The sequence below is a fragment of the Sus scrofa genome, chromosome 6 (genome assembly GCF_054392235.1).
Source record: "Sus scrofa isolate SSC_HxYL_T2T_F1_AM1 chromosome 6, Sscrofa_HxYL_maternal_Yorkshire_Landrace_v2.0, whole genome shotgun sequence".
Lineage (NCBI taxonomy): Eukaryota > Metazoa > Chordata > Mammalia > Artiodactyla > Suidae > Sus > Sus scrofa.
The window spans coordinates 116187004-116213285 of NC_139388.1; the positions used below are offsets into that span (position 1 = coordinate 116187004).

Consider the following 26282-nt stretch of genomic DNA (forward strand, 5'->3'; position numbering starts at 1 on the left):
TCCTTCTGTCCTTGCATGCGTGCCCATCCACCTGTCTTTCACTACCAGAGGCAGTTTATCACAGTGGTTAAGTAGGAAGATTCTGGAGCCTGACTGTAGGACTCATACCACACTTTGATGACTTATCTAGTTGTGTCACACAGCTTAGCGTGCAACCCCGGTGTGCTTCAGTTTCCTCACATCTAAACTGGGGATAACAGGAATTCCTGCTGTGGTGCAATGGGATCGGTGGCATCTTGGGAGCACTGTGATGGACCAATCCCTGGCCCATCACAGTGGGTTAAGGATCCCGTGTTGCCGCATGTGTGGCTTAAGTCTCAACTGTGGCTCGGGTCTGATCCCTGGCCCAGAAACTCCATATGCTGTGGGATGGCCAAAAAAGAAAATTATAATAATAATACCTAAATAAATAAACTGGGGAGAATAAAAGTATTTACCATGTGAGGTCGATACTGTGAAATAAGTCGATGCCTGAAAGACAGACTGAGGAATGCCTGGCTCATAGAAGTTACCTGCAATATTAAAATGTTGATGTCTTTATATTCCACAGGATGGCTACCTTGCAGTTAATCAATAAGTATTTGTTGAAAGAAAGAAAATATTTTTATTTTAAAAGGCTGTCCATTTTGTACTGTTAGAAAGGTTTATTCTCTCCATGCAAGCCAATTTGACCCAATCAATAAACATCCATTAGGCTGGATTATGACTAAGGCCAGGTGCCAGGCGCTGTAGGCCAAGCCAAAAGGCATGACGTTTAATCTCTGAGCCTCATCAGAGAGTATTTGAACCTCGCTCTTCATAACTTGCACAAGTTGATTTTAGTAGAGCCTTCTAGAACAATTCATAACAAATCTGTTCTCTCCTTTCCGTGACAGACTTTCCAATTATTGAAAACAATTATCCTGTCTACCCTTAATCTTTTTTACTCCAAGATAAACAATAAATATGCACAATTCCTTCAGCCATTCCTTATGGGACATGGTTTAGAAGTATTCAATCAATTTAATCATCCTCCTCCAGACATATTTGTGTTTGCTAATGCTTTTCTTTAAATGCCAGGCTCAGAAGTAGATATAATAATCCAAGTGTGATTGACTGGATGGGTAGTGTTATGAGAATCTGCACCATAAAACTAATGGCTAAACTTGAGGGCATTCACAGATAAAATGGGAGAATAAAACAGGTTACAGGTTAGAGCCTCAAGGGTTTCCTTCGGTCCAAACGGCAGGAAAAGAGAAAGACTTTCTTAAAAAAAAAATATTGAAGGCAAGGACTGTGAAGTAGAAAACATGTCATAAAGAACATGTAATTAAGAAACTAAGACAGGATATTATTACATGTAAGAGAGTAAACAAGAAGTTTAATAAACAAACACAGAATAAGAATTTAAGGAATAGTAGGCATGAAGGTTAACTATGAAATATGGTCCCTTCCAAAAGTGGAAAAAGAAGAGACCAGAAAAGATGCTATGTCAACGTGAAATTATTGACAGAAGAGCAAAAAGGACCAAAGGACTTTGGGGAGAAGAATTAAAAGACGAGAATTTTCTATTCCAACTACGAATAGGAAGTGTCAGAAAAGAAAAAGGGTATGTGTTTTACTAGTGCACAGGAGGGAAAGATAGTTCTTGCACATACAACTGTTATTCCTACACCCTTGAACCTGAAATAATAATGAGGTACTGTGGGTACTATGTAAACAAGCAATATACAATAATTAAAATTTTTGTTTTCTGTTTCAATGATAGCAGGACATGAATTTTTCATATCAACGAAAAGAGGAAGTTGCTTATCAGGGAGATAGACTAATACATAATGGAATTATAAAACCTAGTGGGTTTGGCAGGACATTATGTCTGAAAAAAGTGACATGATTCAAAAACAGGATAATGTAGGAGTGAAAGAGAGAACCAGAGAGTGAGAGAACTTTAAAATCCCTAAAACAATATATTTACTTCCAAAAGAACTCAAAAGGCAAAAAAAACAAAACTTGGCATGTAATTAACTATTATATAAACATAACACTAGCATTTTAGATGAATAATTAAAACCATAGAAAAATATTCATGATAACCTTCTTAAGTGAAAAGGGCAGGTTATAAAACGGCTGGAACATAGTTTGCTCAATATTGCAGTTCAGCCTCGCTGGTCACTGGGTAGAATTGCATTCTGCCCCTCGTTAGGACTGGACCAACAACAATCCAACAACAAACACACAAAAATAACCCAGCATCACTGAAGAGGCAACAGGCAGCAGAATGTTAGGAAGTCATCTTGATCTTTCCACTTAAGAGTAAACAGTAGTTCAAATTAGAATGTTAGCTACACTATAAAACAGAATGGATCAAATTGGTTTTGGAATGTTACTTTTTACAATAAAATAGCAATATCTGTACTTAATTAATGTCCAATAGATAAGACTATTTCTAGTACAACAAATTCCTGTGACAAATAATTTATATAAAAAATATGGCATTGTTCTATATCCAACAAATTGTCTTGATATATTTTCAAATTAGTATTTTTACAGTGAGACAATAAAACATATTACTTTATTATTACTATTGTTATTGGATGTTACCTAGATAAAATATCTTGTATATGCTGTCACCTATATATTATATTACATCTAAATTCCTTCTATTCATCATAGGAACAATAAAACCTTTGTAAAGGTATTATATTTATAGAGTATTCTGCTTCCTTATGCCAGATATGTTGGGTAGTTATTTCTATTAATGATTAGCTAGACAGTCAATACCTATTTGGAAGATTGATTTTTCCCCTTCATTATATATTATCTATACATCTGGTATGCTGCTATTGTATAATGTCTCTCATAGACAGGATACTGCTTCCCATAAAATAGTAAAATTCTAAGGCTAACATAAAACTCCATAAAACAACAGAAATACGTGTATATTCTAAAATGAATGTGATTTGTTTCTTATAGATAGTAAAGTTTTTGAGCCAAGCACTCAAGGCTGGCTTCAAGCAATCTCATGAAAATATTTATTAAATTCTACTACACACTCCATCTCTTTGCTCTTCTTTCACATTCTAGCCCATCTGTGCATTGCCTGCAACCATTTAATAGAGAAACAACATGAAGTGAAACAGCAAAGGTGCTAATCTACAAATCTTGGTTTAAAAAAGAAAAATAAATTAAACTGGCAAGAGTATATTCTGACAAAAATCATGTAGTAAGCTCTTAAGGCATTTCCAAAAAACACACCACAAAACAGTGCTTGTATTAAAATAGCAAAGTAACTGCCATAAGGTAGTTATTGAAATAAGTATAGTTACATTGGAAAGCCTGAAATGATTCCCACAAAGCAAAGCAGGAATAATATATAACTCTGAAAATTTACATTCCATAAAAAGCAGAAAATACAACAAAATATGTAAAGAGTATTGTGAACCTGAAGGATGCCACAAAATTATGAACAATTAGTGATGCTTTTAATGTTATTATTGTACTGGTTACTTTCAATTAATTTAGTTAACTAATCAATGAAGAGGATATTCAGTTAAACCTAGTAAAGGGGCAGATTGAACTCATGTATTCTCTTCTCAAAACCCTTTAAAATGAAAGCAAAGAAACTAAAGGAGAAAAAATTAAAAGACATAAGGGATGAGATAATTACTAGAGAGAGAGAATAATAAAGTTTTAGAATATGAAATGCAGGCAGAAGAGTGATAACCAACTTAAAAGATCAGAAATGCTGACATCAAACTGTTTCCACAGATACCAACGAGAAGAAGATGCTGCATGTTACAAAACCCAGGAAAAGTACACTAGGTTCCCCAGAAGAGGGAATGTAAGAGAAAAGGCAATAAAATAACCAGAAGAGAAGCGGGACAAAGAATAGGAAAATAACAGGCCCAAACTAATGAAAAAATTCAGAAGAACTTTATATACTTAGATAAAAGACTGGTTCTATTAAACAGGACAGGACCCTATATTTAGGGGGAAAAAAAGAAAGGAAATCAGAGAGCAAAACACTCCAAAACAACCCCCCCAAAAAACTCTTGCAAATGAAAAACACAACCAAAATGAAAATTCAACACACAAGTTGGAAGGTACATTAAGATGACTTCTTGGAGATGGAGTAGAAGAACAACGAGTTGGTAAACCAGACAAGAAACAAACAAACCAAAAAAGCCAGGGAATGGGATCAATCTAGGAGATTCAAAATCTGAATAATAGAGAAGGTCCAGGCAGTGAAAACTGAGAAGAGAAAAGGAAGGAGATCATTGGTGATAGAATTCAAGAAAATTTGGGAGTTTCCGTCGTGGCGCAGTGGTTAACGAATCCGACTAGGAACCATGAGGTTGCGGGTTCGGTCCCTGCCCTTGCTCAGTGGGTGGCTGATCCGGCGTTGCCGTGAGCTGTGGTGTAGGTTGCAGACGCGGCTCGGATCCCGCGTTGCTGTGGCTCTGGTGTAGGCCGGTGGCTACAGCTCCGATTCGACCCCTAGCCTGGGAACCTCCATATGCCGTGGGAGCGGCCCAAAGAAATAGCAAAAAGACAAAAAAAAAAAAAAAGAATTCAAGAAAATTTCAGGGAATTGAAGGACACTGAGTTTCCAGATACAAAGGGATCCTGTGTATGTAGCACAATGGGTATGAAATGAACACACCAAGGGACATCGTATAGATGTTTCAGAAACTAGGAATAAAGAAAAGATTCCATGTGTTGCCAGAGAGAAACAAGTGGATCACATCCAGAGGATCAAGAATTAGAATAACATCAGACTTTTCAATAGCAACACTGGAGTCTATAAAAAAAAAAAAAGGAAAAGGAGCAAGAATGACTTCAAGGAGCTCCCATCGTGGCACAGTGGAAATGAATCTGACTAGGAACAATGAGGTTGCGGGTTCCATCCCTGGCCTCACTCAGTGGGTTAAGGATCTGGCGTTGGCGTGAGCTGTGGTGTAGGTCGCAGACGAGGCTCGGAGGATCCCTTGTTGCTGCGGCTGTGGCATAGGCTGGCAGCTGTAGCTCCAATTAGACCCCTAGCCTGGGAACCTCCACATGCCACTGGTAGGGCCCTAAAACGAAAGAAAAAAAAAAAAAAAAAAGAATGACTTCAAAATTCTCAAGGAAAATCATTTTCACTTAAAATTCTATTAAATGCTACTAAATTCTATCAACATCTCAATCAATGAAACTTGGGTAAAATTTTTTTGTCATTCAGACAAGTTTTTTTTTTTTTTAATTACCTCTCTAAAAGCTACAGGAGGACTTGACAAAACAAGGGACTAAGACAAGAGGTAAAAATAAGATACAGGAAACAGGAGGTCCAGAAAAGGAGAGAGAGAAATTTCTGGCAAATGGTGAAAAGATGACAGCTGTATACAACTTTAGAGGGTGAGGAGATCAAACTGGAGCAGGAGAGAAGCATCGGAGAAACTTTTTAGAAAGCTAAAGCTTGTAGACTGGTTGATTTTTCTGAACATCTAGACAGAATATTTAGGCAATGATGAACAGTTTGTCTGAATCAATGATCAAAATTTAGAACATTAAGCAAATGAAAGAGAAAGTCACTATGAATTTCAGGAAAACAGAAAATGCAGGAAGGGAAAAAATTAGATGAAACTGCATGGCTAAGCTGTGGATAACATTTACATAGTCTTAACAACAAAAACACTGAACATGGGAATTCCCACTGTGGCCCAAAGGAAACATATCCGGACTAGTATCCATGAGGATGCAGGTTTGATCTCTGGCTTTGCTCACTGGTTTGGGGATGTGGCATTGCTATAAGCTGTGGGTAGGTTGCAGACGCGGGTCGGATCCCATGTTGCTGTGGCTGTGGCCTGCAGCTGTAGCTCCTGTTCAACCCCTAGCCTGGGAACTTCTATATGCCATGAGTGCGGCCCTAAAAAGCAAAAACAAAACAAAACACTGAACATGTATCTCAAAAAAAAAAAAAAAATGCTATCACTATTGGGAAGATGGGAGTGTTGAGAAGGATAAGGATGAATACATGTGGTAAGAAGAGGAAGGAAAAAGGAAAAAGGACAAAATTCTCCTCTATCATGGTGGAAAGTCAACAGATGAAGCCTTTAACTAAAATACCAAGTTCTAAAATGTGGCTATTGGTTAGAGACCATTTAGAGAGGAAAACACCAAAATATGAAAGGGTATAGGACAGGCAAAGCCAGAATCCAGTTTCAGGTTTGTCTGTCCTCAAGTTACATTGTTTTCCCTAAACTTAGGTGTATTCCTCAAATAAAACTTACACAGAGTGATGCCAAAATTATGAAATTTATTAAAAGTTGCTCAAAATAAACTAAGTTATATTTTGATTAGTTACCAAAAGTCAGAGCTAAGTGAATAAACTGAAAACCTAAAAAAGATATAATGGACTCATTGTTTTAAAACATTCCATTTTTCATCACTGACAACTATATTTACATCATCTACCCACATCTCAGGAACTCATAAAAGTGGACATCAACCCTGAAATATTCTGATTTACTGTTAATTGGCCATTCAGGCAACCACAGAGAACTTCCTTTTGTAGGGTTACAAGTTATTTCCTTCTTTCCATTGCAAAATATATCCTCTGAGTTCCTGACCTCTAACTCTCCTGGAACTAATGAGAGATTATAGTAAGGTTATTGGATACAAGGTTAATATACAAAAGTCGATTGCTTTCTTATATATCAGCAGTGAAAAAGTAGAATTTGAAATTAAAAACATAATATAATTTATACTAGCATCCCCCAATTACTTAGGTATAAATCTTTTTTTTTTTTTTTTTTTTTTTTTTTGTCTTTCTGTCTTTTCAGGGCTGCACTCTCAGCATATGGAGGTTCCCAGGCTAGGGGTCCAATCGAAGCTACAGTTGCCACTGAATGTGGGATCTGAACCACATCTGCGATCTACACTACAGTTCACAGCAATGCCAGATACTTAACCCACTGAGTGAGGCTAGGGAATGAACCTGGATCCTCATGGATGCTAGTCAGATTTGTTAACCACTGAGCCACAAAGGGAACTCCTTTTTTTTTTTTGGAACTTAGGTATAAATCTTTTAAAACATGTGCAAGATGCATATGAAGAAAAGTGTAAAATGCTGATGAAAGAAAACAAAGAACTATATTTATGAAGAGATTGTCCATGTTCATGGATAAGAAGACTCAACACCATCAAGATATCAGCTCTTTCCAAACTGTCTATAGCTTACTGCAATCCCAATAAAAATCCCAGCAAGTTATACTGCTGTAGATACTAACAAACTCATTCTAAAGTTTATGTGGAGAGGCAAAAGACCCAGAACAGTAAACACAATATTGAAGGAAAAGAACAAAGTTGGAGGACTGTGACATTACCTAACTTTAATTTCTAGATCACAAAATTTTTAGAGAGATTCCATTTAATTTTTTCCTGTTTTTACTTCTTCTTGGTGGTTTTTCCAAACTTTGTGAAAATTTGAACTATGACAAGAAAAGCCTTCAAAACATAATACAAATATATACAAGAATACAAGTTTAGAACAAAAAACACCACATTGCAATATCTTCAAAGTTGGGTACATTACCCAAAACTTAATATAAAGATACAGTAATCCAGACAGTGTGGTCTGAAGAAAAGATAGAAAAATCAGCCAATGGAAAAAGTTAGAAAGCCCAGAAGTAGACCCTCCACAAATATAGTCAACTGATCTTCCACAAAGGAGCAAGAGATATACAACAGAGCAAAGATGGTCTTTTTAAGAAATGGTGCTGCAATAGCCAGGACGTGGAAACAACCCAAATGTCCATCGACAGATGACTGGATTCGGAAGATGTGGTATATATACACAATGGAATACTACTCAGCCATTAAAAAGGATGACATCATGCCATTTGCAGCAACATGGATGGAACTAGAGAATCTCATACTGAGTGAAATGAGCCAGAAAGACAAAGACAAATACCATATGATATCACTTATAACTGGAATCTAATATCCAGCACAAATGAACATCTCAGAAAAGAAAATCATGGACTTGGAGAAGAGACTTGTGGCTGCCTGATGGGAGGGGGAGGGAGTGGGAGGGATCGGGAGCTTGGGCTTATCAGACACAACCTAGAATAGATTTACAAGGAGATCCTGCTGAATAGCATTGAGAACTATGTCTAGATACTCATGTCGCAACAGAAGAAAGGGTGGGGGAAAAACTGTAACTGCAATGTATACATCTAAGGATAACCTGACCCCCTTGCTGTACAGTGGGAAAATAAAAAAAAAAAAAAAAAAAAAAGAAATGGTGCTGGACAAACTGGACATGCACATGCAAAAAAATAAATCTAGACATAGAACTTATACCCTTTACAAAAATTAATTCAAAATGAATCAGATTTAAATATAAAACTCCTAGAAGATAATTCGAGACAATCTAAGTGACCTTGAATTTGGTGATGACTTTTAGATCCAATACAAAAGGCACAATTCATAAAAGAAAGAATTGATAAGCTGGACTTCATTAAAATTAATAATTTTTCCTTTGCAAATGACACTATTATGAGAATGAAAAGACAAGTCACAAACTGAGATAAAATTTTGTAAAAATTATATAGCTGATAAAGACTGATATCCAAAATACACAAAAATTTCTTAAAACTCAACAATAAGCAAGCAAACAACTCAATTAAAAAATAGGTCAAAGACAACTTCAAAACTACTAACTAAATCATACCTGCCCCTAAATTCTGTAAATCTGGAGAGAAACAAGAGAAGAGGATGAGAATTCACATACATGCTCAAGCCTTGAGATGGATATAAACTTGCCTAAAAATAGTATCATAGTCTCAAAAGCCTGTCCCCAGACCTTAGATTGGCACAGTGACATCTAGGTTACAAGTAGGCTGTAGGGAATATGAAACTTCCCTACTCAAAGAATGACCGGGGAGATAGGGCTGGAGAAGATAACACACCCACCTTCTATTTTTATTAGCCATGGACTGTCTCCCAAGCTGAGGGGAACAGGGGGGAGACAAAGGAAGGCAAGCCATGTACTTACTTGCTGGATCACAACACAGAATTAGGGCCTTGACTGTTTAAACTTGAGGGCAAAGAGAACAGTGGGTTGAGAGACGGTATTCTAGACCAGACCCACAATGGAGTGCAGACAGCCCATGCCACCAGCTCCTGCCATTCCACAACACCACTGCCCCACCCCACCCCACCCCCCCCAAAAATGAAAAGCAAATCAGAAAATGGCTTATGAACTTGAGACAGGGGTACAGGGCAAGGGGAAAGGAGGTGGAGGATAAGGATCAAGCAGGCAAAGATCCTGGAAGCATAGTGCACATGAACCCTCCTGGAACAAACTCCTTGATGATGAAATCTAGCCATCCACAAAATGAATCAAAGTAACTCAGAGAAGGAAACAGTCCTGAAAGCACTGACTCTGAGCACTGATTTCGTTTAAATATGAAATATGGCATAAGAATAAAACTGTAACAAAAACCTTTAGTAAAGGGAGGCAATTAGAGGGATCCTTCATTGTATTTCCATTTTGTTAACATGAAGTAAAAGTGACAGGATGTGGGGGGGTGCATAGTTCCATGAAGTGTTATAAATGTGCAGGATTCATAAAGAGAACTCAAGCTCTGCTATATTTTATTTTACTGCCAAAGTGCTTTTTCTAAGCAAGTGAGTAGATCACAAAAGCAAACAATCAGGGATTCCAATACCCAATGACAGGAAGACATCTCAGGTAATGATTAGGTATTTATTTATTTTTGATAACTGTGATTTTCAGTGTAGTTTAGCTCACTTCTGATGACAGGTTATAGGGCTCTGCTTTGCTATTTCTTCTGTGATTGCAATGTTTGGAACATAGGCACAAATAGAACACCACATTTTCCACTGTTTGTTATACTGATTTTTTTTTTCTGAGGCCTTAGTAAAATGACCTATTAAGCATCATGAATGAAAAATAGTTACATACTTGGTCGAGAGTTCTGCATCCTGTGTGCAGGGAATTCAATATACTTATAATATCTAGAATTATTCCCCAAGGCACCGTCTTTCACGTGGATTTATTATCAAAAGGTTCTATTTGTGCAAAGTCTTATTATCATATGTGTATATTCAATAAACTTAGACTACAAATAGCTTTCAGCTAATAATTACCTACACAAATTGTTCACATAGCTGCTCGCTTTTAAAGCCAAATTCTATATGGAAGTTCACTTTTCCTATTGCTATAAATTCAAATAAATTTTAACTTATATTGTTCATGGTCTTAGAACTTTTTAAAAAATGAAATAAAATGTATCAACAATACAATGCGATCACAAAATTCAGTTTCACCCAGCTCTCTAAAGTCCTAAAATTCTATCGTCAAAGTAGTACGGGTATCCATTGTTTTACTCCTGACATAAATGTGAGAAGCTTGGGGTGGGGGTGGGGGTAGAGGGACAAGGGGTATAAAAACTAAGCTATTATTACATTTATCTGAAGACAATTAAGACTTTTCAAGAACCAAATCTCTCCTCATAATAATTTACTATTTCTCCTTTGTTAAAAACAATTCCAAGTTTAAACTGATTATTCTTTGTCTTAATATAAGCTGAGGATGAAGTCTAATTTCTTATCACAGCGAAATTTAGCCTCAAGGAATTATAAACTGGCAGTATCAGGAGGTAGATTCTTTCAGATTTTTCAGAAACTCAAACTTCTTCTGCTTGTTAGAATTGATGATAATTTATGAACTATCATATGAAATATAAGGGGAAGGAGCTCTATTAATATTCTTATCTTTGGTTTACTGTATCATAAGATATAAGAAGATCTAGAAGTTCTTTTTTTAAATCATATACAGGAAGAACCATTCCACTTGTTCTAGAAATGTAAAAGGTACATATGGCAGCAGACCTAAATGTTATCAGAAAAGTATTTATGCAAAGTATTCTCACAGGGACCCGGCTTCAGATATTACATCATACAATTAGATGGTAGGAGGAATATTTTAAATACTTATTTTGAAGATGAAATTTTTCAGAAGAGATCATTTTTTATTACAAATTTTGTAACTTTGAAAAAATTTAGGAGTTCCCGTCATGGTGCAGTGGTTAATGAATCCGACTAGGAACCATGAGGTTGTGGGTTCGGTCCCTGACCTTGCTCAGCGGGTTAAGGATCCGGCATTGCTGTGAGCTGTGGTGTAGGTCGCAGACGCAGCTCGGATCTGTCCTTGCTGTGGCTCTGGCATAGGCCGGTGGCTACAGCTCCAATTCGACCCCAGCCTGGGAACCTCCATACCTGAGGGAGCGGCCCAAGAAAAGGCAAAAAAAAAGACCAAAAAAAAAAAAATAATAAAATAAAAAAAAAATTTATTCTCTTTTACTTTGTGCTTCATATAGACTCTACTCTCACTTTACTGACTAAATAGAGAGCTTTGTTTTCTGGTATTTGTAAATCTATGGTATTGGACTTTAAGTACCTGTTGCTAATATATAAACACTAATCATGCTTGCCTGCCTTCTAGACAACGTGCAGTTGAGAATCACAATGGATCCTAAATCTTACTGGGGCCTTGTGACCAAATCTATTCTACACTGCACACTGCATTCTGCTACCTTGTAGACCTTTTAGTGAAAACTGTCAGCAACCTTACACTTTGTTTTAGTAGTGTTTGGCAAGCACCAAATGTTTACGCAAAGATATGGAAGAAGAAAAATCAAATTACCAAGTTGCCTGATTTCCCTTTAAAATGTCACATGTTGAAAAGTTCTCATATAACTGAAAAATGAGAAAAATAACTACTTTATGTAATATTTACTGAGATTATCCTATAGGTATTCTTACCTATATTGCCTAACATATTTTTAAGGATAGCTTTTTCATAAGTATTTAAATATAAATTATGAAGTAGTATGGAATGCTGACTGAAGATATGTAGATACTTTAGACTGGACACTTGACCAGCTAACCAATTAAACTGCTTTCAGCATGCTAGCTCACTTCGACACAATGGGACAAATGATCTCATTTGCTGGATAGTCGGTTTAAAATCATAGACTGTTTCACCCAATTTTTATTTTGAAAAACATGTACAGAAAATTAGCAGTAATATTATAAATCTTCAGCTAGATTAAATAATTATTAACATTTTGCCACATTTTCTTTTTTCTCTTTCCCATATTTAAAACATTATTTTCTATACTGTGTAAAAGAAAATGGCAGAGATCATGAGATTTTTTTTCTCTAAATACTGTTAAATATATCTTCTCTCCAAAAGACATTGTCTGACATGACTTCAACATGATTAGGAAATTCAACATGGGTGTAATACAGTATATGATCTACAGCCCAGATTCAGATTCCTTCTGACTGTCCCAATATTACCCTTTATAGTTTTTTTTTTTTTTCTCATCCACAATCTAATCAGGAAGGATGCCTTGCAATTAGTTGTCATGTGGTCTAGTCTCTTTTAACAATAAACAGTTTTCCAGGATTTTTTTTTTTTTTTAAGATACTGATGTTTTTGAAGTGCCCAGATCAGTTACATTGAAGAATCTCTACCAGTTGGGATTTGTCTGATTGTTTCCTCAAGATTAGATTCAGGAATAACATTTCTGGTGAAATAACTTCAGAGGGGATTGTCCCACCTCACGTGTGTGTCCTGTCAAAAGGTACATGTTTGTCCCACTATGGGTGATGGCCAGGGTGGTCACTTGGTTAAGGTGGTGTCTGCCAGATATCTTCCTGCAAAGGTATTTTCCCCTCTTTGTAATTAATAAGCAATCAGTGGGTTGAACTGTATTGTTAGTGTGAATGTCCTGTCCGCATCAACCATTCATCTAACTGGATTATTCTTTGGTTATTCTTGTACTAGCAGTCACAAAAAGGTGACTTTATAATTCTATCTTTTCTTTTAATCATTTGCTTCTGTTCCTTAGTGAAACAGAGCTTTTCCTTCTAACCACCCCCATCTGCACGCTACACACACACATCATGGGCTCCTGCATTCTTATCTTATTCGATGTCCTCTAATACATAACATACATTACTACTTTCATGTTCAAGTGATCCCAAACTGGGCCAGTGGTATCCCTGAAATCTGGCTTTTATGTCCTTCTGATGTGTCCCCACCGGCTTTTGAGCAATTCCTTGTTTTTTTTGGCACAAAATATCCCAGGCTTAGCAGATTCTTCTCTAAATTAGTTCAACCAAAAAGGCTTTAAATAAAAAGGAGACTAACTCAATTTTAATGGAGTAATTTGAATTTAGGCACAGATAATTAGAATAGTGTCAGAACACAGTAAGTGCCCATCAGTTTGATGGGTCTCTTCTTTAGCCATAATTTGAAACCTTTGCGCAATTCTTAAAAACATAGACTTTTAATTTTATAACAGATTGTTACTCTTTCAAATTCATATATTTATCCTTATTTTAATTTTTGTTCTCCTTTATTTCTTTTACCTCCAAGTGGAAATCATATGGATAGATTACCTCCAAAGGATTTTCTTTTTCTTTTCTCCAACATGGTACAATCTTTGATCACTGATTAATGGCAAAATATGCACAAACAGCACAGTATAAGTCCCCTGTAAAGCCTTTTAAAATTCCTGAATTTATCAAGGGGCTTCACATGTGAGAGGAAATAATGTAAAGAAATGCATGGGCCTTTTGGGGTTTTTTTTTTTGGTAAGAAATTCAACAGACCAACCTCACTTTGCAAGCGAACATAGCACTATTGAAGCCACGTCTGAATGAATCACTGATAGGAAAGAGAAACTGAAGAAAGAGGAGTGTGATATTTGGAGAGGTTAAAGAAAGTTAAAAATGGGGCCTCATAGCTTGCAAGTCATCTATTACTTCTATTGGAGTGTGTGGGTGGATGTGAGCATGTGTTTGTGAGTTGCATATGTGTTTGCACGTGGACATGTGGGGCTAAAGATAGGATGCCTAGTCAACATTTATGCAATACTCATTACACTCCCACTCTGAGTGTCCGCTGTCGTATTTTCCAGGAATATAAGGACCAAGAAAACTAGACAGGTCTCTCCCTTAGGAATTAATTAGATAGTTTAATAAATAAATGTGAGTCTGCAACTATCTGTGATAAGAGATATGTATGCATACAAATGTGTGTGTTACACGGGAATTTGGCTCAGTCTAGGGGGAAGACATGGTTCATTTGAGGAAGTGATGTTTGGGTTGATGGCTGAGGTTTAACTGAGAGTTAACTAGGTAAGGTTTGGGCATGTGTGTTTACAGGTGTGAGGATGGAATAGAGCATGGAAAGGAAGAGCAACTGAAGCAAGCCAGGGAACTGAAGCTGAGGGAAGGAGTGGAGGCACCAAAAGAGATGAGACTGGAGGAGCCTGACCTCACCTGCTTTCTAAAAAATCAGGTGCACAATTTTGGTCTTCATCTTAAAGCAATGGTAATCCAGTTAAGTGGCATGTGTAGTTGAAGGGGTAATAGTTACCGTGTTTGCATTTCAAAAAAGCTCCTCTGCATAAAGTTTGGCATAGCTGCCTTCCAAAAACAATACCCAAAGGTGGAAATAACTCCTATGTTCATAAACTAATGAATAGGAATTTTTAAAAATCTGGTATATCTATGCAACGGAATATTATTCAGCCATAAAAAGGAATGAAGTACTGATAGAAGTTACAACACAGATGAATCTTGAAAATATTACATTAAGTGAAAGATCCAGTCACAAAAGGTCACACATTACATTATTCCATTTGTGTTAAATATCTAGTTTAGGAAAATCTACAGAGACAAAAAGTAGATTAGTGGTTACCTAAGGCTGGTGGAGATGGGGGAATCAAGGGTAGGAGAAATGACAGCTAAAGCATACATGGATGATGAAGTGTTCTAAAATTGTTTGTGATGATGGTTGTACAACTCCATGAATTACAAAATCTATTGAGTTGTGCATGTGTAAATGGGTGAATTATATGGTGTGAACTGTATCTCAATAAAGTTATTTTTTACAAAAAAAAAAAATGTTCCTCTGGCACCCTACCAAAGGTAAGGACGGATTTGGAAGGGGAGCAACATCAGATGCCAGGGGACCAGTTATAAAATCCCTGTAGTTCTCTACACGATGGATGGTGAAAGTTTAGACTTGGGTGATGTTCTAAGGCAGATGTGTAACACCCTTTGTAGGTTACAACTGATGACATTGTGCAGTGCGGTGCAGGGGTTGGGGAACGGGAAGGTTTTGATATGGGGTGGAGGAAAAAGAATGTCAAAAACAAAATCCAGATTGAAAGCTGGGGACTCTAGAGGTTGAGGTGAAATGGGCAGAGATCACAGGGTGTTTTCAACCATGTTTCTTTTGATGTTTAAGACTGACAAGAAGACATGCCAAGTACAGAGCTGGACCTACATGTGGAGAATTTAGAGAGATTTTCTGAGCTTTAATTATGTTTTACAGAATGTTCTGAACAAAACACACACCAATAACTTCAAGGAATCCTATTGGCTAGTACATGGTGTGTGTATGTTGGGAAAACTCAAGGTGAAACAAAGTTCTAAGGTACTAGATGGACAACCTCTTCTATGGAGAGTTCAGTAATTTGCAAACCCATCTCTATTCTAAATCCTGTTATATTTCCCTGATCTATAAAATCTTGAAAATATGATTTTGCTAGACTTTTTAGCAAGTGATATCTATGTGTATATATATATATATGTATATTTAGCAAGTGAGAGCATCTATCTATGTATCTATCTATAGTGAAGTCACAAAAGTGAGCATGTAAGTACGGAATTAATATTTAAATTATGTCACACTCTGTACACCTTGGGCACGAGCCACAAATAACTTGTAAGGCCACACCAGTGCACCCAGCTGAATGCCAACCCTGTCACAGTAATAGAATCTCTTTATCTAATGGTAAAAATTCCTAATAGGAAACAGAGCAAATATTAGAAGGTAAAAGAGTGTTAGGGGAGTTCCCATCGTGGCGCAGTGGAAATGAATCCCAGTAGGAACCATGAGGTTGCAGGTTCGATCCCTGGCCTTGCTCAGTGGGTTAAGGACCAGTGTTGCCGTGAGCTGTGGTGTCACAGACATGGCTTGGATCTGGCGTTGCTGTGGCTGTGGCGTTGCTGGCAGCTGTAGCTCCAATTGGAGCCCTAGCCTGGGAAAATCCATATGCCATGGGTACGGGTGTGGCCCTAGAAAGAAAAAAAAAAAGAGTGTTGGTAGTTACTGCTTTTAATCCAACAATGTCACTAACACCTGAGCATTTTTTAATATTTGAGAAAATTGATTTTTGAGGGGAGGGAGTAAATTACCCTCATTCTAATCTGCTATTCAAGGGCGCTGTGGGAAAATCAAATTTATTTAGACAGATGTTTCTAAAAATTGTGCTTACATCTTAATTTTGAAATTTCTTTTTTAAGGTATATACACTCAATGTCATCATGTTATCTAAATCTTCATACAATATTTGCTTCAAGTAACCTGTAAGTGTGGGGTCACAGCTCTAATCTCCTTGGTGACAAAAAAAAGACAATGAAATGACCACAAAGCTAAGTGAGCTTTGAGCTTCTTTCTCTTGAAACTAATGGAGTAGTAAGTGTTACATTCTCCATTTGAATTGACAGAACTGTCTTATTTGATTTCCCATTTTCACATGTATCCAACAGACGCTTCTGAAATTTCTTTCCCTGTGTTACCTGAGTATATTTTCCCTTTTCATAATGACATTCTTTGGTGTTTTAGATTTCAGTTTAGGGGAATATTGAGGTCTTGTGGTAAAAGGAGGCACTATGACTGGAACGTGTCATATTTGTTTATTCTGACAAAGAAGGTTCTCTCTTGCATGGCATTGTTAATGGTACAAAGAGGAAGGAGGGTTTTACTTGCACAATTGTTGCCTCAGTTCCGTGCACGAATAAAAAGCATAACGAGAAAAGGCAGCTATTTCAATAAAATTTCGCTGCCTATATAGATCTATGTGCTGCTCCAGTGAAAGAAGCTCCTTGTTTTCCTTATCACCATCCTCAATCCGACTACCTCAATTTCATCTTCCCTCAACTCCCATTGCATCACTAGACTCTTATCAGAAGTCGTAACAAAAGTGGACCAAATCAAGTTAGGGGTCAGTCTGAGGCTGAATGTTAGGCCATTCAATTGACCAAGAAGCTCCCAGTAAGAATGAACAATATATGGCAAGACAATCATAGATCAGATTGTATTCTGCACAATTGCTGCATCCCTTTTGTAGGAAAAGCTGCCTGTCTTGAATGGGTAAAACAGGCCTTTCTATGTAGAGATTTGTGCTACTGTTATTCACATACATACACACAAATGCACACACATACATGCACACCAACACACTGTGACTTCAATCTTAATTGAAGAATACTTAAAAAAAAAACCCTTCTTTCTTTAAAAAGAATAAGGGAGGCGTTCCCATTGTGATGCAGCAGAAACCAATACGACCAGTCTCCATGAGGATGCTGGTTTGATCCATGGCCTCGCTCAGTGGGTTAAGGATCTGGTGTTGCCATGAGCTGTGGTGTAGGCCTAAAAATCCTAGCCTGGGAACTTCCATATGCTGCAGGTATGGCCCTAAAAAGCAAAAGCAAAACAAAAACAAAAACAAAACAAACAAACAAAAAAAAAAGTGGGGGGAGAATAAGATATACAAGGTAATAAAAGACATCTTAGATTCTTATTACAATGGGAAGTAATATAAAAAAAAAAACTTCCTTAAAATTTGGTAAACTCAGGATGTTTGCTGTAGCTAATACTGAAACGACATTTTCCAATAACTCAGTTTGCAAGAGCAGGTCTTATGTTATGGTCTAGTAGACCATTAGAATTAAGAAAATTTGAGTTTCACTCTCAATTTCCTCTTGCTTCCGGGATCCTACACTCTGGTAGGCTGTGTATATATGGGTAATCTTCAAAATCCTCTAATCTCTCTGTAAATACCATATGTTATGCAAAGAGAAGAGATGGTGGGTTTTGAGTGTGGCAACAGTTCATAGACTAAATATATCTAGGACAGAAAACACTGCTGTCTATGCCTCACCCCTCCAACTCCTATATGCCTGCACAGAACACACTTATTTCAAGTAGTACAAAAAATTCTAATGCAACTGTTTATTTGCTGCTGTGGATCTTAGTAGATTTTCCTTCACCAAGTTAAGAAATTTCATTTTTCTTTGTATTTTGCTAAGATTTTGTCATGAATAGATGTTAAATATTATTGAAAACTTTTCCTGCATTTATTAAAATGTTTTTTTCTCTTAAAAAAAAAAAAACTGTTTATTTGCATTGATAACAGATTTGGGCCTCTGCTATGAACCTAACTTCACAGCACTATGTTTTACGGTGCAACTTCCAATATTGGACCTGTGCAATTCTTTCTGCATATTTCAAGGGCATTAAAAATATAGTATCAAATAATACTTCCTTTCCTGTTTTTTTCAGTGCCTGAAATCTGTGTGTATACATGTACATATACACATATAACACGTTTATCTATACATACATATACATATGTGTGAATTCTGTAATGTCTCTCTCTACATATGAAAGGCTTCAATGCTTTCTGGAGATATGCCTTTACACAAGGCTAAAGTCCGGGAGAAGTAAAATAGAGCCGTATATTAGTTTTTCAACACTCATAGTCACCCATAAAAGATAGATTCCTAAGAGAAAGAAGCACCAGAAGAAGTAAATTTTTATAAAGGTGAGAGGGAGAAAAAGATCAGAATAGGAGTTCCCGTCGTGGCGCAGTGGTTAACGAATCCGACTAGGAACCATGAGGTTGCGGGTTCGGTCCCTGGCCTTGCTCAGTGGGTTAACGATCCGGCGTTGCCGTGAGCTGTGGTGTAGGTTGCAGACCCGGCTCGGATCCCGCGTTGCTGTGGCTCTGGCGTAGGCCGGTGGCTACAGCTCCGATTCGACCCCTAGCCTGGGAACCTCCATATGCCGCGGGAGCGGCCCAAGAAATAGCAACAACAACAACAACAAAACAACAACAACAAAAAAGACAAAAACAAAAACAAAAAGATCAGAATAGGAGCTTGAGTTTGATGGGCAGTAAAATTTATAATCCTGGTCCACTGAGGATAGAGACCAGTGGACAAGTGCGATGGTCCCATTTAAATAAGGGTTGAGTAGGGGCAGGAAAAATAACCCATGGCATCATAAGAATCTTGTTTATCTAGCTCTGTACTCTCATCCCGGCCAGACCAACCCTAGAGACTATTTTGGAAGCGACTGGGGAGGCTCAGGTTTGTCACAATAAGTGAGGGGAGTTCTGCTGGCTTTGCGGGGGGTGGGGGGGGGAGGTTTGGAAGGACAGCACCACATAATGAAGAATTTTCCCAAATATTACAGACAACATGCACTGTATCCCTGAACTAAACTTATAATGAATACCAACCTGTAGAATCTGGTATATAAGCATAACTAAGCATTTTATAAGAATTTCCACCAAAAGCCCAGTGGTGTTGGTTTTTTTGTTTTGTTTTGGTTTTGGTGTTTTGGCCTTTTTTTCAGGCCGCACCTGTGGGACAGGGAAGTTTCCAGGCTAGGGGTCAAATGGGAGTCACGGCTGAGGCCTTTGCCACAGTCACAGTAACACCCAATCTGAGCAGCATCTGTGATCTATGCCTCAGCTTGTGGCAACACCGGATTCATAACTCACTGAGCAAGGCCAGGGATGGAACCCACATCCTCATGGATACTAATCTGGTTCTTAACCCACTGAGCCAGAACAGGAACTCTAGCCCAGCGGTTTACAAGGTTGTTGTGGTGAATAATTCAATCATCTTGCATAATCTTTCTCCTAAATCTAGAGTTAATAGATTACAATATTACTTGAAAATAAACTGAAAAAAAGCAATATCAGCACTACATTAATAATTTCCATTGTGGAAATATTTTGCTATTATTGATGATATAGTGGGTAGCCTGCAGAGTCCCCTGAAGTAGAGTTCACATTAGTAACAACAGGAAAATGTTGCATAAAGCAGTTTGGGGATTTGGGTGGAAGTATATTAATAGTATTTACTCTCTCGTTTGCAAAATATCATACTTCCATATTTTCTTCACTCCAACCATCTATAACTTGACTTGGCAGTGTTTTCCCTACAACAATTACCATCATTTTCTTCTTTCTGTTATGATATACAAATGCCTGGCTTGCAGTTATCCTAACACTACTTTCAGTCTAGTCCCCTTTGATTTTCCAGTACTTTCTTTTTTTTTTTTTTTTTTTTAAATCAGAATGACTTTTTCCTCCTGGGTTTTTAAATTATGGTTGTTAATTTACTTTAATTTTTTTTATTTTTCTACAATTTAAAAGGTTATTTTCCATTTAAAGTTATTACAAAATATTGGCTATATTCCCCATATTATACAATACATCCTTGAGCCCCATCTTACACCCAATAGTTTGCACCTACCAGTCTCCCATCCTATATTGCCCTTCCTATACTTCTTGCAGAGAATGTCTTCTGATGTTTTTATTTGTCTTAAATCCAAATTTATCCATTATACATACCCACAAGCAAGCTTCTGATTTCTTCCTTACGTGTTCCAGCAAAGTCACCCCCTAATATTAGTGTAGCAAAACGCACAGTGCACAACAAATTACTTTTACTTTATTGCTCCTTTTCATGACAGATATATTCAGTGATTATATTACTGACGAATTACAATTCAAGATACGAAGGGGGTGGCAGGAAATATTTGTTATTACAAAGAGGACAAAATCTCAAAAGGTTGAGGACCACAGTCTGGTCCCTGGTGAAAGACAGAAGATAGAGCAATCACTAGCCTCCTGCAGGTACCTCGGTACCACTTCATTTCATGACTACTGTGTACAGCTGATACCTTAATGGCCTGAAAGAGTTAACTCCTCCCCACCCCCCCAACTCCCAGCTACACAACTTAAGACCAGGGAACTGGAAGAGAACTTAGGAGATCAGGTTTCCAGTTTCTGCTCTGCCACTAACCACCAGGGCGACCTTTAGCAGCTCACCAGGATCACTGAGTTTCCTTCACTGTAAAATTGGAAGAAATCACTTTTAAGGTCCTTTCCAGCTCTATCATCGAATGCATAATTTTGACTCTAAAATTTAGGCACTGATCAGAAGAAATCGATTCCTTTGACAAATGTACATAAAATATATCCTGTGGGTCTCAATTATATTTCCAACCACAAAAAACTTTAAGTACTTAGTCTAGCCAAGTGTTTAAAAAACGCCACATTTTATAACAAACAAAAACGTTTCCTCCAAAAAGAAGCATGGAGCAAGCGCATTGATCGTGATGATGATTATTGGTGAACACAGTCACCCATCTGAAGGGACCATCTCCTTTTCTAGGACCACGCTGCTCGCTGCTGTAAAAGTCACAGTTTTCTTTTCTGCTTTGAATTCCTGAAATAAAAATGATCTTATCTATCGGCCTTTCCGATCATAAATTTTGCCAGCTCTAACCTTCTCCATAGAGGTTTTCTAAATTCTAACAGTCCGCAGAAATAACAATTCGACAAAGTCTATATACAACTGAACGCTGACCACAGACAAGGTGTTTAAGAGCATGTGCTATGGTGTGAATCAACTTCTTGCTCAAGTAACTATTTCATCCACAACCAATTTCGCCCTGGAGCTTTTGAAACACACAATAGAAATCTGTTAAATTGGCAGTCTTGCTGAACTTCAACTATTTTATCTAACCAGGGCCTCGGTAACAATAGATGCTTGAGAGCTTCTTTTTGATAAAATTTTTGATCTGGAGCCTAGGTCCAAAGAGCAAATGGGCCAAGCCCCTTATTCAGACAGCAACTTGCTGCTACTACTTTTTGGGACCTATGTATATAAGTCAGGCTTATAAGAATGACCTCGGCACATACACACATGTATGCTTTAGGAAAACCTCATGCTTAAAAATTCAATTTAATAAGATTTAAACATCAGAATATCCCTATTTGGTTCTCAGGGGCACCTACTATCATCTTTTAAAAACATATTAATCACTGCTATTACATATAAAGTGACATTGAATTTCTCAAAAAAATTTTTTTCTTTTTATGGCCACACATGATACATATAGAAGTTCCCGGGCTACGGCTCAAAACAGAACTGAAGCTGCAGGCCTACACCACAGCCACAGCAACGCCAAATCCCAGCCACATCTGCAACCTATGCTGCAGCTTGCAGCAATGCTGGGTCCTTAACCCAATGAGTGAGGCCAGAGATCAAATCCGCATCCTCATGGAGACTATATTGGGTTCTTAACCTGCTGAGCTACAAAGGGAACTCCAGAATTTCTCAAATTTTGATCAGTGGACTTCAGTTTTCCTAGGAACACATCTAATCCTTAACACAAATTACTTAAGCAGGTATAGAATCAAGTCTTGATTACCTCTCTGTGAGTTAATTTACTGCAAAGTTTTCATACCAGGTTTGCTTATTTCTGTCACCCAGCTAGATTCTGGGCAGGCTGCCCAGGTGCCCCACCTCCCCATAAATCTGTTTTGGTGTTTGAGATCTGTAAGCTCATTTTAAAATTAACCTAAACAAAACGAAATAATTAGAAAGGCAACTTGCCCACAATCACAATGAAAATCTTTTTTCCAGTCAAACATGCAATACAGTCCAAAGACAAACACAAATGACTTTTTAAATCTCCACGATTCTGGATTATCTTTGCCTCTACTCTTCTCATTAACATGAATAATTCAAAGTGCTTACTATACATGATGAAACTGTTTCCCCTCAGTAATTCATTTTTAGTACAAAGAAAAATAAGATGTAACACATCCTAATGTTTTTCCAAAGGTTGAAATTAGACCATATTTTTAAATGTAACTTTACTTTCAAAATTATCTACCGTTTGGGTTTATTCCTTTCCGTGTTATCCTAGTAGCAAGTCAGAGGAATCTTAGGCTTTCAGGGCAAGGACCCTACAGAGCAGTGTAGCAGGTAAGAGGACAGACACCCCACTTTTCTTTGGTTCTTGATACTCTCCAAGTACATATCAGTTATTTGCAAAGTGTGAGCCAGACTACCAATATCTTTTTCCTTGAAAATATAAAAGCTCTTTGGGACATTACACCCAGAGTGGAGTAAAAAGAATTTCCCAACATTTTGGCCACACTGAAGGGACAATATTTTTATTACGCACCTTAATTTTAAGTGATAAGGATATCTTAACATTGCTGTTCCAGTTACAGCAAACATTCCCAAATGAGAAAGCATTTCTGGATGGGGGAAGACTCAAAATCTCAAGTCTTGCTTTAATGAGGACATGAACAAAATGAAGGGTGGGACTCTATCTGCTGATTATTTAATAATTCAATCAGATTCCCAAACACAAATAGAAAGAATACTATGTAGACAGACATTTTATCCGTATCCTATATATACCCTATATATATCCTATGCATACCCAGTATCTGTGCGGGAAACAATGTGTATGTCTTAGGCCTACTTAATTTGGGGTTTGGAATATTAAGTTAGTCTCCCATTTTGTCAATTCTTCCTGGGGTGATGTTAGTTTTCCAGAAATCCCACTAATTTTCTGGAGTCATGGGGTTGTTTAATGGACTGCTTCAGAGCACCAAATGCTACCCTTATGACCAGGAACAAAGAGAAAGAATGGCACTAGGAGATGCCTGCAGCTACACTAATTCTCAGCTTCTCTCTGGTAACAAAAAGGTGGAGGAAAAAAAAAAAAAAAAAGCAATGAGATTTCACTGAAGTATACACCAGCCTTGCCAAAGGCTTTAAAAACTTTTTTGATTTCTTCTTTCATTGAAAATGAAAGGAGAGGAGTTTATAGTGTAATAAGCCCAACACCATAGTTTCTGAACTGGGGTCAAGATCAGATACCATTACAGCTCTGGGGATGTTCGTGGAAATGTATGAAAGGAGGATGCATGTTTTGATACCTGTGAAAATAAAACACTGTGCTTTAAGTGAGTGGAAGAGAACAGATGGTTGCTAATGATTTAAAACATTTATGGTTTTGGACTGTCACCAAGCCTCTGTATTAAAAAATATGGTGTTTTAGTTAGTACATACCAACAACTATCTGCAAGGCTCCTTTTCTGGAGGATGCTACTGTAATATAGGAGATAAAACCCAAGTGAAGCAAGAGGAAAATTCTTGTTTTCTCAGGGCATTCAATGCATGCTATTTCTTATTGACTATATTCAATCGAATTTTGTCTGAGTGAAGAGAGGACTTTAATTTTTCCTCAATCATGAGTCAACTACCCGTGCCCAGGTATTGGATCCTTTTCGAATGCATGGGGTGGAAATGTAATTTTGTTCTGTATGTCTGATTCACGTTGACCACAGCCCTGAAAAACCCTTGGAGCAATAATACAATTGGACAGTTCAGGGTACCCTTGCCCAGGAAAAACAACATTCTCCTTATCCTCAATTTGGTAGACAGGCATATGGTGTTATGATTATGTACTGGAATTGGCAGGTGCCAAGCCACCAAACTAGGAAGCCAGATAAATGATTTTTTATGGTCACACTGTATTTTGATGTGTGTATATATATCAGTGTAAAAGAAGTCCACTTCCTTTGAACCCAATAGAATACTACAAATACAGATAAATTTGTATATATAGAGATTAACGTGATGTTTGGGGCTAAATTGAAGCAAAATAAATACTGGTGACTAATACTCTGAATTACTATAAGAACTGCCAAAGAAGAGTCCTATTAAACATCCTCAGTGTTTTTATTTGGTCGTGATAACATCACAGGGAAAAAGTCACGCAAACACACACTCTATATAATTTACTTCCTATCCCTTTGAAAACCCTGGGAACTGCTGGTCAGAGGGAGTTGGGGGTGAACCTGCAGGAAGAGGAGGGAGGGCGAGTGGCCGCTCTGGCTTTGCTCCTGTGAACTTAGTTGGAAATAACTCCTGACAGGCATCAAACATAACACCTTTTAGCCTTCTAGGAGAAACATGCTGATAAGCAGGATGCTCAAACCGGGCAGAAAAGGGAGCGGGTAACCCGCGTGAAAGTAACAGCGGCGGCAACAAAGCAACCACGCAGTTCCCACTCTCCCCACCCCACCTCGAGCCTCTTTCCCAGATCACCCCTAACCCCTCTGCCGGGGCCGGATGGAACCTGGGCTCCTCACTTCCCTCCCACACTGGCCGCAAGAGCCTTGGCGTGGTCTCGGAGTTTGGGATCGATGCAAAATGGGGCATCGCAGTGAAGATGCTCATCTTTCCGCCAAACACGCTGGAGCACCGGATAAACCGGCATCAGAAACGCAAGACTATTCCTTCTGGTGTCCTCTCACCAACCTCGGCTTGCCCCGAGTGGGGGCTGGCACTAGAATCCCGGAGTCCAGGGTGCCCTGCCGGGGCCCAGAAATCCAGTACAGGTAGCCCCCAAGTTCAGGGACCGTCCTTCACCGCCTCCCCTCTCCAAGCCTCCCAACCCTCTCCATCGCCCGGACCCCCTCCTTCCGCCCTCAGCACAGTCAATAAAGTGAGGAGAGTGGATTCAAATGGGGGGAGGGGGCAATACGGGTAGAAAGAAAAAGATGCTTCGCAGTCAGCAGAGGTGAAGTAAGTACCTGTTAAGGTGAGGGTGCACTTTCCCGCCCACCCAGACGTCTCTCCTACCAAGGGTGCAGTGGCTCCCCCCAATCTCGGCCCCTCCAAACCCTCTCCCCACCGCAGGTCCCGACCCCGGGCGTTTACCTTACGAGCAGCGAGGGGAGCGGAAGGCGCCGGGCGCCGGCAGGTACTGCTCGTGCGGGAGCTGCGGCGGGAAACTTCCCCGAGCTCCGGGGCAAACTCTTGCAGACTCCGCCCCGCCGCGAGCCGCGGGGTGGGCAGAAGCGCGGTGCGGGCAGAAGCGCGGCGCGGAGCAGGGGCAACGCGGAGCCAGGCGCTCGCCCTCGCCTGACCGCCGGGCTGGGGCTGCGGCGCCTCCTAGGCTCCCGCCGCTCGTGCTCCAGCTCCCGCCGCCGCCGCGCCCCCAGCCCCTCCCGCACCGCGGCTCCGCCCCCCTCCTTCATATCCCACCCCCCCCCCCATCCCTCCCCAGCCGCGCGCCAGCCCGCCGACCTCCTGTCTCGGTCTTTGTCGCGCTTGCACGGCCTCTCACTTTCTGGCCTTACCTCTGCTGGCCGCTCGCCCTTCTTCTTGCCCTAGGGCCCCAGGGAGTGAAGATCCCCGCCGTTTCCTAAGTCACCTTCTGTTCTTCAGCTCTGCCCGGTTTCCGATCCTTTCCAAGTGTTCTAGAAACACCTGAAGGACAAATCTATAGGTTAGTAGGTTATGGCAAAGCATTG

General features: G+C 38.8%; 1 protein-coding gene across 12 annotated transcripts in view; it reads right to left on the bottom strand.

Annotated features, from left to right (window-relative positions):
* The window catches only part of CHST9 (carbohydrate sulfotransferase 9), a 268368-nt gene that overhangs the window by 228950 nt on the left and 13136 nt on the right, over positions 1-26282 (bottom strand). For 8 of the 12 annotated variants that reach the window (XR_014807755.1, XM_084964385.1, XM_021096199.2 and 5 more), the window contains exon 1: positions 25687-25943. The gene's annotated coding sequence lies outside the window, so the exon portion shown is untranslated. Of the gene's footprint in view, positions 1-25686; positions 25944-26108; positions 26239-26282 lie in introns of those variants that run through there. The other 4 variants (XM_084964386.1, XM_084964383.1, XM_084964391.1 and 1 more) reach the window with 1 other exon arrangement.